The 19,039-nt window shown below is 32.8% G+C and overlaps 1 pseudogene; it reads left to right on the top strand.

Annotated features, from left to right (window-relative positions):
- Positions 1-13,924: 13,924 nt before the first annotated feature.
- LOC149560771 (ABC transporter G family member 11-like) lies at positions 13,925-16,046 on the top strand (annotated as a pseudogene).
- The last annotated feature ends 2,993 nt before the right edge of the window (positions 16,047-19,039 follow it).

Genomic DNA, 19,039 nt, shown 5'->3' on the forward strand with positions numbered 1-19,039 from the left:
AAGGATAGAGTTTATTTAAAAATTAGATGAGAGAATGTTGCTACGAGATTATTGTTAAAGTAGTTTATCTCAAAGATTTTTAAGCTTGATCAATGCTTTTACGAACTTGAATTTTCAATGGGGTTTCCTATGTGGCACATGGAAATTGACTACGTAATAGGTTGTATTTCTTTTCTTTCTGATAATAATATGCTTTGTCATATGCTTCTTTAACTTTAGAAGTAGTTTCTTTTAAAGGATCTATCATATGTTTTTGTACATCCAAGAGCTCCGCACATTCATGCCCAAGTTCATTTAGCTTTTCTAATGTATTTTTCAATAATCTGATTGAACATATGCTTAAAAACTTAAGTTAGACCATTCTAAAACTTTGGATCGGTGTTTCCTTCACTCTTTTTTAGAATTGTGCCCATCACTCATCTGCTCATTTCATTTTTGATGATAGTTTGAGATCATGATTTCTTGGCAAATCAAGAGAGGATTTCAGCAAATAGCTTAAAAAAATTTGGTTGTAGAGTTAATGTTGGCTATGACAATTTAAGAAGACATAGATTTAAATTTGTTTTCAATTTTCACTTTGGTGATGGTTGTATATGCCATAGTAGGTTGCACTAAGTTCTTCAAGTACTTAGAGATTTGTGATTAAATAGTATACGCATCTTCCATTATGTAATATTCTTTTTTGTACACTAGGAAGTGTGGGGCATATTTTATCCTCCTCATTTTTGGTTGTGGTGCTCATGGATGAGTTACATGGTGGTCTTAGTTGAGTTGCAGGTTGAAGAGAATCAAAGCAAGCATCAGGATAAAAAAAAGACATATTGAAACTCTACGAAGACAACAAAGTAGCAAGGTATCAGATGATCTTTATTTTTTGTGGATTTTAAAGTGAAGATGCTTGCAAGCCTCTTTAGAAATATTTACTTTCCTAGAAATCAGGTGACAACTTTTGGGGGTGATAGAGTTCTCTCTCTTGTGATCAATTGAGAATTGCCATTGCTAATTCACAAAACCTCTAATTAGACCAATTGGAGTGCATATGGTATTCAAAAATTTGACACAATCATATTTTAATTGTTCATCCTATTTAATGCTTGTGATATGGATGTAGAATGTTCAATCTATAATAATCAATTGCTCTAGGTAATGCAAAATTCTTAGTTTGAGAAATATTGTTTACTAACCATTCAGATGTGGAAGAATGACTATGCAAAGTTTTTATTTGAGTGCTATTGTCCATTTATATCTATGGTTGCAAATATGGCACTGTTGTTTATGTTAATCCGCTGAGCATATTTTTCCTACTAAAGACCATTATTGATGTTCATTTTTTGTGTACTAAAATGACCATACATTGTTTGAGTATGTGTAAAGTAATAAAAAAGCTATGAATGCAACTTCCATGTCTACAAGGAGTGCAAACTTGTGTGTGTGTGTGTGTGTGTGTGTGTGTGTGTGTGTGTGTGTGTGTGTGTGTGTGTGTGTGTGTGTGTGTGTGAGAGAGAGAGAGAGAGAGAGAGAGAGAGTAATAGCAAGATAGAGATTCCAAGTATAGGATAAAAGAAATCAAGAAATTGTAATAATAAAGGAAATTCAACTAATGTGAAGGCAAGAACACAATAAACAAAACATATATCTAGAAAGATGTTGAAGAAGCCAAGGGAGATAAGGCTGGTCCAAAATTCTAAAACCTTCAAGGAGATTGCTAAAATAATACTAGTGTGTCCACATGGGAGTAATGATATTCAAGAATGCCTTAGAATTTCTAATTGCTAGAGAGGTTGAGAGAGAAAACTCTTGATAATTTGAATGAGAATGAGAGAGATATGTTCAAAATGAGATAATGGGAGGGAAATTGAGCCAGTCCAGGGGTTGAAGAGTTGTCTAGGTTTGTACCAAAGTGTTTGCCACAAACCTAAGCTAGCAGTAGGTGGTGAAATTCTTGAAAATAGCTACTAAATGATAAATTGTTGTAGGATGTTAGCAGAAAGACTAATAAGAATATTGTATCCATAAATTATTCATAATTAAGAAATCATAAATAGGACCATCATTCAAAAGCAAGAAATCATAAATAGGACCACTCTTATTTATCTTGACATGGAAGAGACTAAAACTTCCTTGCAAGAGGTTCAAAATAGTATACTTGGGACTCGCTCTAGTGGACTAACACTAGCTAAGAAGTTAATGAGAGTTGGGAGCTATTGACCTACTATGGATAGTTATGCTATCCCTCTAAAGAAATGCCAACAATGTCAGATACATGTAGATCCAATGCATGCCCCTGCATAGGAATCCCAACCAGTTATGACTCCATGGCCCTTTTTCTCAATAGGGATAGATTTAAGTGACATAGAGAGACTTTCCATAAATAATAGGATTCAACACAATTTTCTTCCCCTAATTATGAAATGATCACAATGAAGAATAATCACCCATTAAAATCTATGTAAATTAGTAATAATCACCTAAATGACCATAATACTTCATAACCCTGTGTTGGTTTTCTATAATCAATTTATTTATTGTGATTGATTCCACTATATGTGATGTAAAATCCTTCCATGCATTAATTTCATTTTAATGCCATGTGATGTTAGCAATTTTTAAAAAATTATGAAATGTTGGACTATCATTTTATCTCAAATTGACATTGTCAATACATACATTATTCTCAGTTTTTCCTATTTGTCTAGATACAAATAATATAACATGTGGTCCTACTCAAGGAGAATATATAATAACATTCTGTTCAAGTAAATTTTTGAAGTCATCTAATCTTTTATTGTATATGATTCAGGTGTTTGTTCCATTTATGACTTGTTAGTAATGTTTTTTAGTATGCATCAAATAATGAGGTTTAGGCAATGTGAAATTACTTGCACTCCTTGGAATGACCTAGTTTGACCAATGAATTTAATTTTTTTTGTAAAGACTACATGTTGAAGTCTATTTAAAAATGAATGCTTATTTATTTATTTATAGAGACAACCTTTTTCATTTGAGATCTTACTTAATGGTATGATTTATTTGATGTTGAATGCTTTTATTTTCTGCCTTCATAATAGAACCTTGTGAGCTATAAAAGAATGTAATCAGCAAAGAGCTTAACAATTACAAATGATGGACTAGAATTATTCTAATCAAGGAATATCCTGAGATGGAAATGGTGAGATCTGACTGTTGAGTATTTGTAAACCTACAAAATCAACTCACAATCTTCTAATTCTTGTTCAATCTAGCTCTAGGTGCACCTCATCCTTGTAGGCATGAATCACCCCTCTGTCATATCAAAAGAAAATGCCACATAGGTGCAACATCAAAAGAAGCTCTTGATATATAATTTATGAACATCAAAGCTTGTAAATTCTGTAATGCATGTGATAACCTAGGGTATTAATTTATTGAATCATTTGAGTACTTAAGATATCTATGATGAATCTCATTGAATACCACATATCTTGAGCTGAAAAAGATCCAATTACATTGATCATGAACCAAATTATCCAAGTTTTTTGGTTCAATTGCTACATTTGCTATGACATTAACATTCTTTAAATTTTCTTCTTTTTAAGCCAAAATGCAAGGTGGAAGATAGCCAAAAGCTTCATTATTTTCAAATTTCCATTTTTTCCCCTCGTAGCTAGAACTTAATATTATGTGCAAGAGACAACACAATATTGTTCACTAGTTTCTCTTATTTAATACTTTTGGCACAATAAGTCTATAAATTATACTGCACTTTTATGATTCTCTAGGCTCATGAGCTTTAAAGAACTTGAAGACAAACAATAAGAATGTTCATCACCATGGTATATGATATAGACATTGGATCAAAAAGATCTTGTTGAATCTAGAATCTTGAAAATGTTCTTCAATATTTAGGTCTTAAGCTCATAGAGCTTTTTAATCTCCTAGAAATTTAAAATCCAAAGAAACTGACAAACTATATCATTATTGTAAGAGATCTACAATTTTTCAAGCCATAGTATATGCAACTTCATTTAGACTCCTATTTGAGATCGTTAATAATCTTTTGTGAGAGTTTCTTTCCTATTGATGGTTGGCATTTTTTCAAGGAACTATGGATGAATGTTTGAAAAGGGAACTTCATTTTCCTTGGAACCTTTATCAAGATGACAATGATTGAAAATTCAAAATGCACATGTATCAAGACAGTGTGATAATGGGGCATTTGTACTTCCAAATAGTTGTAGGATTATCTTGAGAAGTGCTAAGAGATTGTCTTTAACTCTATAAACTCCTCAATAGAATAAGGTTCTTGAGAGAAGAATAAAGATTATTATAGAGTTGGCTTGATGCATAAGGCACTTTCAAACTTCAAGGATCAAGTCATCAAAGAAAGATGGTTTCAACAAGTAGGTTTTATGATGGTTATCAAATCAACAAGATTTGGAGCTATTATGATTTCTGTTATAAGGATCTTTCTATTTTGATTTATATGTTTAACAAAAAAATAGTGAAAATGACATTTTTGTGGCTCTAGACATTAAAGTTTTGGCATGTTGATTATTTGGGCTCAATTAAAATTAGCTTTTGAATATTGTCCTTGATTATGTACCCTATGTTTAACTTTATTCTTTATAGACAACTTCCAGAAATGAAGGTTCTCAACATCTTGAAATCACAATTCAAAACTTTTAGACTAGCATGAAGTTTTAGCTTAAACATAAATAATTGCAATGGATTTGAAAATTCAGCACCCAACCATCCAAAAATGTAGGAGTGAACAAGGATTGTTTCAAAATACAAATGCATTTTTTATGGTCAAATCTAGTATGTGCTCTGCTCTATCTATACACCTGTTCTATGAAATCATCATGCTTTTTGCTACATAAATCACAGTTGTCCCTAGATTGTGAAAATTGTTGGTCCTAACAACATTTCTAAAATAAATATCAGGTTAGCCACTTGTTATTTCAAGGATGGCCCTAGTAGCTTGTGTTTTGCATTCATCAGCCAATTAGGCTTTAATAATCTTCACATAGCATTTATTCCTTCTATATTGGTGATTAATTTAGCCTTGTGTAGGGCTTACTCAATCTCATTTATCAGAGCCTCACCTAGGGCATCATCACTCTGATACTGAATGTTGAAAGATTAAATGTAGGGAGTTTTGAATAGAAAACACTTCAATGAATTTATCTTTGGCATATTGGTGGTTGTTACCTTATAGGATTTTAGAAATAATCAATGCTATGCTATTGTATTATTTGTTGGCTCCTGATTTAACAGTTTCAAAAATAACCAAGAAACCAGACCAATGCATCTAAGATTAGCAAATTCCTATGAAAAATACATCTGACTGCAGTCTTGGGCCAACTATAAGACATAACTCCTTCTTCACTTTAGGCTCTACAAGACCTAGGTGGGTTAACCTTGAGGTTTTGAGATATGGTACTAGTGCATTTAAAACATAAATCTGAACCTAATTATTGTAGATGAAAACCCCTTATTTCTCCTAATAACTCATGCAATAGCATAGATATATAGTAGCTAAATGCAAATCTATGAATCACATAAGTTGAGTGAGGGTTAATCCTTTAAATCCTTCAACATGAAAGGGTAAAACGCATTTGATTAATAATGTTGAATTCAACAAACCCTCAGATATGTAGTAGTAAGACTTTAATGATCCTGTAGCTGACCAGTGCCTAATCCATTAGGCAAATCCATGAATCAAATACATACATATGGATATCTGATACTTATGTATATGTATTCAGATATACGATCTATCTATTTACCTTGTAAATAAACATCTATCCTCAATCCAAACCTCATTCTTACATGATATCCTTCTCAATAAACTTGCAACCCTATTGATTCACTGAATCATTTACATAACCCCTTGAGTTACAAGAAACAATAAGACAACATATAGCCTTAAGGGACTACAACTACAATCTAGGCTCTTTGTTCAAAGATCGTAAGACATTGAAGCTCACTGAGATAAGAGACAAGATTCAAGATGAAACTCAACCTGCTGTTCTTTGTATTAATTTCTTTGAAACAATACAACCATATGCATGGAATGAAAACATGAAAACATCTAACAGATTTGAACTATCTATATTATCCTTCCTAATGTTGTTCATACAAGAGAGAAAGTGTTGAAAGAATGGTTTCACAGTAAAACACTGGAACCCTACTGGTATTACCCAAAGAAAATTGCCAACCATTACAATGAAAGAGAGAAAGAATGATATAGGAAAGGAAGAAGTGAATTCCTAGATTTTTTATGCAACTGACATCTATCCACTTGGAATTCAATCTTGTTCAATTGCAAAACCTCTTTCCTCTTTCTACCCAATTGATCTAATTTGGTTTCATCATTACTTTGTAACTGATTTGCAAATACCTTTGATGAAATGATGAAAACTCTTGAGTTATCAAAATATCTAATAACTTCATGAAAATGCTGGTGAAATCTTAGTTTTTACTAAATATGTGATTAAAATCAACCCAAACTATATTTCCATGGTCTTTTACCTATATTCAGCTCATTATCTTACCAGAAATTAGTTTTGAACTTTGATACTTGAATTTGGTTGCAAGATAGGAATTTGGAAGAAAACCTCATGTAGCTTGAACCAATTGAATTCTATGCAAAAACTAACTCCATATTCAAAATATTTGGTTTCTCCTGATTCCGGCAATACATTACATGTTTTGCTTACTAGGAACCTCCAAAATCTCTGTTTGAAAAACACTCCTCTGCTATGGCTCTATTTTTGCATATCTTTTTAAATTTTTAAATTTGAAAAATATAAATTAAACTAAAGTTCAAAATTTAGTTTAAATGTCATTTGAATTAAAAGATCTACACATCACCCATTTTGAAGAAATAAATAAAAATAACATTTTTTGTCATTTTCCAATGTTCTCCTATCCTCTGATTTCAAGCTCAAACCTCTATTGACCAGTGCCATGTGGCATTCTCTAATTGGTTGAAATTTGCATTTGCCACATCACCCCCAGTCATGCCCATTGCCACATGGCGATCACCCGCATACCTGCTTCACTTAACCACCGAGCAACTTTTTATTACAGGGATGGGTAGGCCGTTCGATTTGCCACATGGTGCAATCTTGTGCATCATGTCTAAACCTTGCTATCGATTGCCACATCACCACACCTAGGACTACTTATCACATGTCTGAATCTCGCATTACTGCATTAGTTATCTTTTGGGTACTTTCTTTTTGTAGGCATGTGCTAGCCCTCCGATCTGGACACGTGGCAAGATCTTATGTGCTTGGTTTTAAACTCACCACATCAACATGCGTGTATTTAGTTCTAAAATTTCTTCCTAACTAGCACCAGCTGAGCATCCACATCCGAGGTCCCATGCGCATGAGTGCTCAACTTTCAAAAGTCATTTTCCATAAGACACTTAGTAAATTGTGTGGATTTGTATTTAAATAGCTAAAAGTTCATCGTCACAAGGAATGTGGGATATATCCTGTGAACTGACTTTCTACACTTTCATCTTTCTATGCCACCTCTCCTTGCATTCATTCTTGGTTTGGCATGAGTGCTCCATTTCATGCACCATGCCTTCCTTTATATGCTTGATGAATTCCTTTGCACTTTTTACTCTAGCCTTAGCAAAAAGAAAAATTTATCAATTCACTAGAAAATAACATGTTGAGTGCTTGGTTTGACTTATTTGAAGCAATCACTTTAGATCAATCCCTGAAAAAGTGGAACTTGCTAAGCTGCTCGAAATTGTAACTGGGGCTCCTGACCCTTAAACATCACCAATTGAAGACATGGGAGCATCTTGTGATGTAGAAATTATCTCTTTGGATGACTCAATAACAACCTCTTTGTACCACACTAGCAACAATTGAATTTTAGAGAGTATGCAAAAACACCTTTCCAACTATACCCAAAATCTTATCCAACTCACAAAGAGTCATGTGGCATAAATATGCATGCATAGAAATGTATATACTATGCAAATCAAACCTCATAATATTTCACCTCTCCCTTGACAATGTGTTGTCTCTCTCTTTTACATCGTTACCTGTTGCTTTTGGTGTGCGCAAACCTATTCCTTGTGTTCTTCCAGTGGCTTCCCTATTTGAAATTTCTCATGCATGGGCTGCTTTCATAAGCAACTACCTCAGAACATTGGTGTGTTCTTCTGTGATGCCATGGATGCCCCTTGACTTAAGCAGCAGCTCTTTGTTGGCTTCCCTTGCATTTTTTTATGTTTTAACTCTTGCTCCAAACTTTTGATTGACTGGCTTCATTTTGCTAAGATGTGGGGCCTGTTCATGATTTGCGTGAGCTGCTATTTTTAGGTGTGAGCCTTGTATATGGATTAAACTAATTAAACTCTTTTTTACATGCGTGAGCAGCTTCCTTCATTTCATGCATGGTTTGATTTGTTGCTTCTCTTTTTTTTTTCAATATACTACCCCTATGTGGAACTCCTTAGAAATTTCTTTGATGCCGGCTATGGATTCTTGTGTGGGTGCCCCTTTATTGTATATGTCGTGTATGCTTATAGCATGGGTCTTCAGTTAAACTTATAGTTCCTTCATTTATATTTCCTCCTCTCATATGGCACTAAAAGGTCAAAACTTAACCTTTTGTAATAGTGAAGCCCAAGCACATATAAAGCTAGATATAGCATTTCATTGCATGGGAACAGGCACATAGAAGAATTGTCATCATGTGAAGCTAGACCCAAGACATGGTTAAACTTCCGAATCAACTACACATTTCCCCTTTTTCTTTAAAAAAAAATAAGTAAATTGCACTGGCCTTGCTTTTGATTCATCAAATATCATCATCTTGTCATGTCATTTTTCTTATTTTAATTTAATATTGGCATTATTTTCCTTTCTTCGATGGGTGATCCCACAATAATGGGTTCCACTTTTTGACCAATTTTGACACTGAAATCAATATTTTTGCAACAAACGTCACATTCAAGTGACTATATCTCCAAAACTATAAATAATTTCAAAATGACATAAAGTAGTGATTTTGAGTACTTTGTTCCTACTTTGTAACCATATTTTTTAATCTAAAAAAAAAAATTATTTATGTCAATTTTTTTTTATCTCCTCCAAAAAGTGGTACATAATAAAATTCAATATTTTAAAAAGTGATAGTCTGTTTGACACACATAACTTTTTTTCTAGAAATGATAATGAAGTAATTCTTTCGACATTAGATTTGTAACATCAATATCCAGTGTCTGCATTTGGTTTGATTTGTTTTGTTGAATATTGTATAGTTTATGAAGTTTTGAAGTGACATGAACCGTAATTCAGACATGCGTTCTGTTTGACACAGATAATTTGAAGTCAATTTATCATAAACCATTTTTTTTTTAAAATAGAAAGGTATCTCAATAAGCTAGTGCCTCCATATTTTTCAAAAAAAAATTGACCTAATTTACTAATTTTCCCGAGGTGTCAAAGTCGGTTGATGTTTAATCGGTAATGAACCTATAATGAGCTAAACTCATATTTGAAAGTCTTAATGATTAAATTATGTAATAAAATTATAGTCGTTGGAAAGCTTGCTCCGAGCAAAACATTTTGACATTTTTAATTTTACAGTAGGAGATCATTCTCCTGCAATTATGGCAGTCAAAAGAGCAAAAAAAAAAAGGTGAATTTTTTTGTGATTTTGCATGTTCGTGCGAACATGGCGTTCGTACGAACACGTTTACCATGTTTGCGTGAACGTATGTTCACGCGAACATGCAAATCATGTTTGCGCGAACATATATATCTGATATGTTCGTGCGAACATTCGAAATATGTTCGCGCGAACATATGGTAAACTCAATTTCTCATTTTGCAATTTTTTTCATTTTTGTTCGTCCCACTAAAGTGGAACCCATTATTGTGGGTTCACCCCGATACTTCTTTTCTTTATATCTCCTTTTGCTATCATTAGTTTTCCTACATTCTTTCTTTAAATAACTTGTCCATTCAAGTCTTCCTCTATCCTCAATTTTTGAACTTCCCTTTGAGTGCTTGCTTAAAAATAATTCCTCAACACTATCTTCACAAATCACATTTTTTGTTATTCTCCCTTTAAACAATCTGATATAATTAGTCGGGCCCCAAAGCGGGTCTGGCTAAAAAAAATTTATTTCTGAATGACTGAACCTTCAAATTGATCTGTTGACCACCTTAAATTGATCAGAACCAAGTTCGACCACTGATTAATCAACTAAAACCCAATTTACTAGTGATTTGCAAACTGTGAATTTCATGTCAGGAGGTCCATTGACTGGCCTTAAAAATTTACCCAAACCTCTTATCAGGCCCTAAAAATTGGTACAGTGACTCTTTGTTCTACACACTTTTACCCCATTAGATCTCATCTTATGATGAATTTCCAATCAAAAGATATTGACCGTCAAAGTTGCTTTCTTAGAATCACCTACATGAAAACATGTCAGAAAATAACAAACTGGGTTTGGATTTGGCTTTGAAAACAAGGCAAATGAGCACATGGGGAAATGAAAACAGGGACATTGGTTCTCTGTCATGAGGAGAGTGTGGATCAATGATTTGGTCTCATGATGAATAATAGGACAGATTTGGCAAGTAGTCAAAGTGTGCTACTTGGAATTGTTGACTAGAAACAATGACAGAAAAGTGATTTTTTGTGAATGGAATTGACCTAGAAAAGTGTGCAGATAGATTCGTCAAGACTTGAAAATTGGCATACTTAAAGAATTGTTAGAGTACAACACAGTGGTACAATCCATTCAATCTCATCTATCATGGATCTCAAGTTATGATGTCACGAACAGGGGTACCAAACAAATTTGCATTGCTGATACCAGTAAAAAGATAGAAATTGCATTTGGCATCACATTTGAAAACTAATCAAACGGATTTGTCATAAGCTGAAACTTGAAACATAACAAGTCTCTGACATCTACAATATAATGCAAAAGAAAATTTAGCATTTTAGTCAACTAGTCAAAAGTTATAGCACGTCAAATAGGGCTTCCCAGAATTCTAAACTAATTGCATCAACATGACAATATTAAATGACCAACTTTGAGGGATTCAAAACCTAGTCAAACGGACTCGAAACGACTCAAAATCTAAAACATAGGTTCTTGGATACTAAACACTCCCAAAGTGGTGAATCATGAAACATTTTTGGCGTGAGATATCCAGATGCAAACACGTCTTCCTATCATTGTTTGACACTTAGTTGAAAATGTAGATTTGACAATTACTCAAAATGGGACTTCATTGAATGGCTCAGAATCTCAATTTAACTTCATGGAACATTTGGATAGGCTGAAAGGAAGGCGTTAGAAACATTAAACACCTCACGGGGCTCAAAGGTACAACTAGGTATGATCTCATCAAAAAGCATTTATAGGCCTTAAATTTCTCAATGGTACTCAAAATTGACCATGCAATTTTTAGTCCCAACATTATCAACATAAGCAATACATGCCTATGTATACAAAGTATGTCTAAAATTATACTATTTATAACTTGTCATTCTGTACAGTCAAGAGAAATATACCTTTACTATTTCTATCAAGACCCATCTATGGACTCTAAAGATTATATATATAATCCTCATTCACCAATAAATACAAGATTGGCATTGTTGTGATACAATGACAATATTATTCTACCATAGAGTGTGGACAAGCCATAATTTGATTGGGAATGGTAGTAAGAAGGATGGCAAAAGAACACTATCATGCTAGAATATAATTTTGAGTGTTATGAGCTTTGCATTGCCAATAGGCCTTTACTTGAAATTGCCACCATTGTTAATTTTCTATACTATAGAGGGTGATGTATTACATTCTACAAATTACTTGGGTTTGAAATCAGTAGCTCATTGACCATTTCAATCATTTCTTGCATTGTTCATCGAGTCATGATTTACCACATTCAAACCCCACATTTGATCGGTGTGGATATGAGCTAACTAAACCATACTCAACAGTCTTTATTGGGGACTTAAATAACAGAACCTAATGCCTCAATAGGATTAGAGTTATGTATAACCTTAGTTTAACCATGCAATCAGTTATGGGTAATATGATTAACCACCTTAATAATAATAATTGTTAATATCTTAGTTAAATTTTGAATACCTACATCTTTTAAATATGTTTGGATGCATGTTTTTATTCGTCTTTATAATGCTTATTATGTTGTTAATGAGTTAGTATGGATGGAAATCTCACAATATCTTTTTTTGTCTATAAGAGTGAAAATGCAACTATTTATACATTGTTGATTGTAGAAATTACTGTGGTTTTGTCTTTTCTAATTTTATTTTCCTTGAAGGTTCTTGAGATTAATTAGGTCACTTTCCCTAATGTTGCTGATTCTATCTTGGCAAATGGAATTTTTAGTCACTATGACCATCCTCGTATAGCACAATTGTGTGAGAAAGCTGGTTTATATATGCACGCACTTCAGGTAGGTGATTCGTTGGGAGTACACTAATTGAGCTTTAATATAGATTGAATATTTCGTATGAAATATTGTCTATATGATTTTTTTGTGGAAATATTTTTTAGGTTTACTCCATTTTTCCTTATGTCAAATGGTTTCTTAGGAGAGGAGGAGGACGAGTATGTTAAAATTGCTTAAGAGAATTATTTTCTTGAGAAAATTTAATTTTTACACAATGGTGTCTTTTATTTTCATGTAATTATGAATTTTATTACCAACATGTGAGTACTATTATGTTGATGTAGAGAGAGTGCTAATGAATATAGCGATGATGAGGATATCAGCTGGAAGGTTCGGAGGCTAGTAGCTAAGTGTTTGTCTGTTGTGATAACATCTCGTCCCGAAATGCTATTAAAGTTGTATGAGGAGACATGTGCTTTGAACCTTTCTCAATTGTTGCTGGGAGATATTTATCATTTTCATAAAAGTTGACTCTATTTTTCCTATACATTTACCATGTTTTTTGACCTTTGTGTGCCCAATAATTTTGGCTTAGTGTCTTTTTAGAGTTAATGGTTTACCTCCAAAGAGTGATAGGAATGGCCCTTTTTCTTTGTTAGAGTCAAGAGGATACATAAATTCCATTCTCTTGGAATAACACTAACCTACTAATGCTATGCACAAATAGGAATAAATTGAGTTTGAAATGATATATATCAGTTGTTATCTCATTTCAAAATGTGGTTAGCTTTAGGAATTCTTTTATAAGATGTTATATGAAATGATTGCTAGCTAACACCTGCCAAGGAAACATAATTTGCTTCTTCCCATAGTAAATTTTGCTCAAGGTTTTGGAATTGTGAAGTGTAGCCCAATTCTTTATGTGCCAATGGTAATACTAAGAATGGTAAGAGATGGCATGGTTACTCTCGTTGATGTTATTTCTTTGTTGATAAATATGTCTATTGCATTTTCCTTGGTTTGTTAAATGGGAAGTAATCTAAGGAGAGAACACTTCATTATTTTTCCCAGTAAGTGTTTTTATAAATATAAAATGATAGCATTATTTAGACTTGCATCAATCATTCCCAAATGAAATACCCAACAAATGGCTTCCCTATATTTCTAACCAAGTTCATCCTACATGGCTGCATATTATGCCAATCTTCATTCTTATTTCCTCCTTTACATTTTATATTACAGTCAATTAGGATAGGAGGCCAACTATATGAACACACAAACCATTCAAACTTATGGTCCATACCATGAAAGTTTCATGCCACCTTCACTTTCACATCAACTCTCTCTAAGCGGTTAATAGATTCATTTTCCATCATCACATAAATATCTATTATGGGTCTACAATCATCCAATATAGTTGTGAAGAGTATGAGAAATTCAAAGGCGGTAGCTATAATCTTGTGGGTTTGAAGCTTTGTATCTATTTAATAGAAAGAAAATATCCAGGTGTTATAAAAATGATAGATTTTGGTGGCGAAAACCATGTTGTAGTGGAAATCGAGAAAGGAAATAGTAGGGTTTAGGGGATAGTGATGGTGGGGGGGGCTGAGTCCACTTAGTGAGCCATTGTGGAAGGAGAAAACTAATACAAAAGGCATAAATGTTTTAGCAAGGCTTACATGGAAAGGTTTGAGTGTTACTATTTCTGTTGGCAATGGTGAAACTCAAACTGTTCTTTAGGGTTTGACTAGATATGCAGAGCCTTGCACCTTGATGGCTCTCATGGGCCCCTCTGGCTCTAGAAAATCTACTCTCTTGGATGCCCTTGCAGGTAATATCAATTGGGTTTCCATTTCCCATCAAGTAGATGGTGAATTTCATATTTGATTTGTGATTCATGAAGCTTTTTAGATGTTTGATTTGTGTTCTGGAAATTAGGTAGATTTGTAGCTAATGCATTTCAGTCTAGATCTATCAAGCTAAATGGTCGAAAGAAAAAGCTCTCCTTTAGAACTGTTGTATGGTTTAATCAAAAAAGTATTTTTTGGGTGAATTGTTGATGTTTGATGTTATATTCTTACATGGGTGTTGTTTTCATCTCCTCTTTTTTCTTGTAGGCATATGTAACTCAAGATGATACTCTAATTGGGACCTTGATGATGAGAGAAAGCATAGCATACTCTGCTCATGTAAGGCTCCCTGATAAAATGCCTTGGTTAGAGAAATCAGCACTAATAGAGTCTACACTTGTGGAAATGGGTCTTCAGGAATGTGCCAACACTCCCATAGGAAACTGGCACTTGAGGGGAATTAGTGGTGGAGAAAAGAGAAGAGTGAACATTGCCTTAGAAATTATAATGAGGCCAAGGTTGTTGTTTCTGGATGAACCAACAAGCACCTTAGACAAGTAAGAATCTTTCTAAATTGGTGGTAGATACTAAATCTAGAATAGCATCAAAGAGGATTTTAATGATTTTTATTGTTCTTTATAGACCATTGAATACTAACTGCTAGTGATTCTGTAGACTATTGACTACCTGGAATTATGACTAATTTAAAATTGCATGTATTGATTTGTGGTGAATTGTTAATTGCAGTACATCTACATTTTTGTTACCCAAACATTAAGAAGCTTGGCAGGGGATGGGCATACTATAATAGCTTCAGTTCATCAACCTAACAGTGAGGTGTTTGAACTCTTTGACAGCCTCTACTTGCTCTCTGGAGGGAAATTTGTTTACTTTGGCAAGGCATCTCAGGCATGTGAGGTAAGCTCGCTTTTCTTAAGCTACAATGGTTGGTTGCTATATTTAAGAATACTAGAGATATTGTTATCACCAAGCTTGGATAGATGGTAGGTTTCTCTATTTAAGAGTACTTTAGTTACTACTACTAGTCTGGAAACAAGACTTTTAAGTTAAATAGGAGTTAAGTTGCATCAGAGTGTAGTTGATGGGAAGTCATTCTATCACAATTGAATTCTTTGGTAATTTCTATTGACAATTGAGTAAGTTGGTCAATACATTTAATGAATATTAAATGTTTCTATACTTTTTGTGATGGTTATAAGGCCCGTTTATTAAACCATGTGTGCTACTTCATCTGAAAATGACAAGATGAATGTCAATTCTATAAACTATTTGAAATGAATCAATTCAATCAATCTCAATCTTTATATATGATGCTCCAACAATTATTTTATTGAGACTATTCTTTTTTTATATACTTATAATTGGTAAATAATCTTTAATATCAAATAAATCAAAACTAATCATTGTTTATATGAAATAATAGTACACATAAACAAGGAAAAACTGTGTAGAAAACTCATACATGTACAATGACCCAGCTAAGGTCTGAGCATAAAAAATATAAACAATTACAATAGCTTCAGATGACCAAAACCATTTTTTTAAAAATGTATGTTTTCTTAGATAAAATTTTCTCATTTAAAATCCTTCATATGAAATTGTTCATTGAAAATTATGCTACCTTGATTTGTACATAGTATTCATGGATTCTTACAAATAAAAATTGTTGTGATGTTTGCAAGTAGGATTCCCTTGCCCACCTTTCTAGAACCCATCTGATCACTTTCTGATCCCAAATTTTGGAAACTTCTCAAAGTTGAGTAAGTAGTATTGATACAGAGGCTACATTCTTTGAAGATGACTCTTTTGAAGGGCATGCTATTGTGCTATTTGGGAGATGGTAGACAGAGCCATTGCAATTGCCTCCTGTTATAAATGGGATTGTGCCAAAGGTGTAGCTAATCTTATATATTTCATAAGGATTGTGTACCTTAGAATAGAAATATCTCTCTAAATGTGAAGCTTATTTTGTCTCGATGACTAGTGGGTTAGGTATAATTTTTACATAGTACCACTTAAATCTTAAAGCACTACTCATTTAGTCTGTACTTCTCTTTTTTATTTTTTATGCTTATTGGATATTTCCTTATTCAATTTCTACCAGTTACTTTCAATTTTTAGAGTAGCCTTACAGAGATGAGCTATGTCGAGAGATTATCAATTTATAAAAATATATTTCTGATAGTGAATATGAAGATGTTTTAAAGAAAGAGGTCTTATTTGTTGAAAATTATTTCTAGGGCACTGTTAATTTTGCACTGATGATATCTCAAATGGAGGCGGTTGTCCTATTGACTACAATGTCATCACAAACCTTTTTCTTCAGGTATATGCTTTCTAGATGTTGTAAGTTCACATATTTTCTTCCTGTTTATAAATAACTTTTGGATTTTGATGTTGAAGTTTGTAGTTGAGGTGACTATCAAAGTATTTCTCTTATTGTAATTTGAGGTGACTATCAAATTATCGCTCTAATTGTGGTGATTAAGAAAGCTAAGCTTGAGCATGATGAAGATGGAATTACTGCTACTACCCTTCATGAGATATCCATTCTAAGGATGTTATCTTAGAATCTTAACATTGTAAGGTAAGGAACACATTGTATCTCCAAAATTAATGCGCAGGTGCTTCTATTTGTTTCACATGCATTGTGTTGTGGGTCAATTTTAGAGTACTTCTATTTTTTCACATCCATCCCTTAAAAAATAGGGAATGCCCACTTCAATTGTAGAGTACTAACTAAATCTTCTACAACAACAATATGTTGATTGCTTTCAAAAAAAGGTTTTTAACACCTTTTTTAGTAGGATTTATAGATGATTTTTTTCTTACCTGGACCACTCAATTCTTAGAGGAGATATTGTATTGAGCTAGATGAATGTGGTATTCATCCAACTAGTTCATACTGCCCCAGGCCACAGCCAAGAAGATTTTTGACTAGCATGAAATATAAGTTTCTAGTACTGTATCCTATAGATGATAATGGCAAGTTTACTAAAGAAACTGGACAGTTTGCTAGTTTGGATGTCTTGGATGATGGAAATGTGGCAATTATCAAGAGCTTAGATGAACACTCATGTCTTGTCATGGAAGAAGTGAACAAACATAAATATACTTCTTCCATTAATATGTTTTCAACCAACACCTGGTAGTTTTCAACCAATGATAGACGAAAACTACTAGGTGTTGGTTGAAAACTGACAAATGTTGGTCAAAATTTCGACCAACACCTAAGTGAAAATTGCACCATGGCAACACACAGTTTTCGACCAACCCATTGGTTGAAATTTTGACCAAATTTTGAACAAATAGATTTTAGTCAAAATTTTGACCAATAGGTTGGTCAAATTTGGTCAAAAGGTTGGGTCAAAATTTTGACCAAAAATGGTTGAAAAATGACCTCAAATGTACTAGTGTGTGGCTATGCATTTCCAAAAGGGCTCAAATTTTGATTACGGATTTCCAACTAGGTTAGTTAAGGTGGGAAATAAAAACTTGTTTGTGGGGTCCATTTGGTGATCCATGTGGACTCCCAATGTTAGGAGCACATGTTGTAACTCTTCTCCCTTACCGAGCTTGCCTAACACACACATTTTATCAACTAATGATTTTTCAAAACTAGTACCATCATTAATAATAATAGAAAATGAATTTATTATTAATATTTGATTAGTGTAGAATGTATATAATTTTAGGGAAGCCTTTTTTTTAATAAAAAAAATGTGTTTTTTGTTAAATAAAGATTAATTTTCAATGTGATTCATAAGTGTTAGAAAATTAGGATAGATGAGTAGGGACTAGATGATTTTAATTGGCATTTAGTAATGGTTTTTAGCTAAGTCACAAGGTTTGAATTCAAATCCATATCTGACAATCATAAAATTTGGATGAAGTTCAATAAGAATAGCTATACTAAACTAGTCTTATACAAAAATAAATAAAAAATACACATATGTCCACAAAACTATCAAAATAGTTTGACATTGCTAAAAGATTTAATTCAAAATTATTTTAAAATAAAATAATATTAATATTGTCACTCTTATTACTTGTGTGGATTTTTTAGCATAGTAATGACAATTCATTGATGGTGGAAATTTGTTATCATTAATATTTATGCTAAATAATAATATTTTTAAAAATATATATAATTCCATTAAGCTAGGCAAGGGTAAAGTTTCTAGAACTTCAAATTTCATAGACAAAGTTCTATGATTGTTGTGACTTAGATTATTAGATAGACCATAAGTTTGAGTGGGTTTTTAGAATATATTATCCTTCCCACAATTGTAAGGAGGGGAATACTAAGGCAATTTGTCTTTGGATTTATCTCCTATGTTAGAGCAATTAGTTGTGGAAGATAGGAATGAGAAATTGAGTGTCATTTGTTGGATTTTAGGTCATTCTTATGTAGAAGTTCTTGTGTTTAATAAACAAATTATTCTTTTTAGTGCAAAATATATTTTTAGAAAGTTTTTGATCCTCTTTAGTACAAAATATGTTTTTAGAAAGTAATTATTTCATTGTAGATTGTAAATGAAAAATGAAAAACAAACACATTTTAATCTAAATATTTACATTTTACAACTGCCTTCAATATTAAAAAAGTGAGTGGACCTCATTTAATTGTTAAAAATAATTCTAGGAGAAAATATCTCTACCTATAGTGTTTAAAATAAACTTAATGAAACTAATTATAATTTAGTTGTACTAATCTCACATAAAAATTTCTCTTCCACATTTATTTATGATTTATTATTT

Source organism: Cupressus sempervirens, chromosome 4 (genome assembly GCF_028749045.1).
Source record: "Cupressus sempervirens isolate cs-2001-9-10 chromosome 4, ASM2874904v1, whole genome shotgun sequence".
NCBI classification, from domain to species: Eukaryota; Viridiplantae; Streptophyta; class Pinopsida; order Cupressales; family Cupressaceae; genus Cupressus; species Cupressus sempervirens.